The following is a 2,427-nucleotide window of genomic DNA, read 5'->3' as shown; positions in this document are numbered from 1 at the left end:
TAGATATAAGCTGAGTTACAGGCAGAAGGTCTGTGCAGAAATTTAAAGCCATTTGGCTTTCGAAATGTTGCTGTCTAAAACAAGAGCTCAAAATGCACAATGGCAGCAAACAGCCAGGGACCAGCGCTGTGGACTGGGCTCAGTTTGAGGGTTTCTTTTGCAAAGGATAGAAGGAATACAACCCCATGTCTCTCAGAGACCTTACAAAGCACAGTAACTAATTTGGGTGTGGAGGCACAAAACTGTAATCCCAGTACTCGGGGGCAGAGGCGCGAAGATCAAGAGTTCAAGGCCAGCCTTGGATACATAGAGAGTTCAGGAACAATCTGGGGTACCTAAGACCTTGTCTCAAAGAAAAATATTGTGTATATATGTACAGTATATATGTTTATACTTGAGACATTTATGATGAATAAAATGCTACCTTATGGTATATTAAGGCTGTATCATAGGAATACCTAGCAGCAGGTTGATACAGATCAGAGATAACACAGTAACTAATGTGGACCAATGGTTTATTCACACACACTCAAATAAAAACCTCTGAAGACCCCAGGCCTCTGTTGTCAATTTCTGCTGCCCTTGACCACATGTCTCCAGGTGATTGCTAAAGTCCCAGTTCTCTATGTCCCAGGAGAGAAAGGAGAGAAGAATAAAGAACAAAGATATACATATATCTTCATTCTAAAATCCCTGTGTACAGAGTTGCCATATTTGACAAGTACAAATACAAAAATATTGGGGACTGGAGAGATGATCCAGTGGTTAAGTGCACTGACTGCTTTTTCAGAGGACTTGAGTTCAGCCCCCAGTGCCCACAGGACAACTCACAACAGTCTGTGACTCCAGTTCTAGGGCTCTAAGGCCCTCTTCTGGTCTCCTTGGGTACCAGGCATACACATACACACACACACACATACAGACAAAGCACTTGTACACATAAAATAAAAATAAAGAAACCATTAAAAATACTATGCCAGAGCCGGGCGGTGGTGGCGCACGCCTTTAATCCCAGCACTCAGGAGGCAGAGGCAGGCAGATCTCTGTGAGTTCGAGGCTAGCCTGGTCTACAAGAGCTAGTTCCAGGACAGTAACCAAAAAGCTATGGAGAAACCCTGTCTCGAAAAAAAAAAAAAATACTATGCCAGGCACACATACATGCTATTAAAAAAAAAAATTTTGCTTGACAAAATTCAAATTTATGTAAGCACCTGCCCTGTGCCATTCCTACTATGAGAGAGGCTGGGAAATGTCTCCGAGCCAGGAATTTTGCCAGGTTAGAATTGTTTTCATAGGAAAAGAAACAGAATAAATATTGGCTAAGGAGTGAGGGTAGAAGGAGGAAACAGGGCCTGTCTGTGTCCTCACACCCTCCAGGAGGAATTCTGAGGGCATTGGTTCCTCCTGGTCACTGGCCTCTGGAAGTCAGTAGCCTTCTATATCTATATTCTGGAGGCAAAGTATAGATATCGATGCTTAACAAACAGACAGGGTATGATATATTCAGGTGGCTACTGTCCCCTCTAGGAGGATGGGACACTGGCAACACTGTCATCCTTCTCAGTCCACTTAGAGTTTAGGTATGGAAGACGCAGAAGTCCTGCTGCAGAAGGTGAGCGCGCCAAGGAGGGGTACCTTGGAAATCTGTTAAAGATAAGTGGGAACGCGCCACACCCTTCCAATCCTAAGAGCCTTCTCCAGTGGACGGACACAAGGTGTCAACAACTCTGGACAGTGGGAACAGGATTGACAAGAGACAGCTTAAGAAGACATTGCTCTTCAATAGCTCCGTGGTTCTCGTCACTCAGTTCTCCACGGCTTGATCCATTTCCCTAAAAGCTTGGCTTACACTTGGGGTCTACCCTAAAGAGAGTGGCAACAGCAAAGCAAGCTAATCGGGAACATTAAATTCGGTCAAGAACATCCTGGGAAAATTCAAACTTGAGGCCTTTCTTATCTGTTTCTGATGTGCCAGTTTCTATACACTATTAAGACATGAGTCAATGTTTTGCCCCTCAATAGCACTGGCTAATCTGGGGAAGCTTTTAGGGGTGAGCCTCTGCTTCCTAATGACGGTCTCCTCTTGCCCCGGCTCCTTCCCTGAATTAGCTGTGTGGTTCACCCGTTTCCAAGAGTACAGCGTCATCTCTAAAGAGTTGGGTACTAAGCCTCAGCAAGTGTGTGTCCACGGTCCCACACACCGTTCCTGGATGGTTGCTGGGGAGACATCTCCACGCAAAGTGCCCAGTAACAGTAAACAGAGCGGGCGCCTTCTGCCTGGGTCTAAGCCACATTCATTTCTGGGACTGTCTGTCACATGCTTTTCTCACTATTTATACTGCCTTGGACCAGCTACTTGATCCTTAATAAAATTTGCCTCCAAGCTGCCCTGCAGGGAAAATGACCCATCTGGGGAAGGACCCTGCT

Source organism: Chionomys nivalis, chromosome 25 (genome assembly GCF_950005125.1).
Source record: "Chionomys nivalis chromosome 25, mChiNiv1.1, whole genome shotgun sequence".
Lineage (NCBI taxonomy): Eukaryota > Metazoa > Chordata > Mammalia > Rodentia > Cricetidae > Chionomys > Chionomys nivalis.
This window is presented reverse-complemented; position numbering follows the sequence as displayed.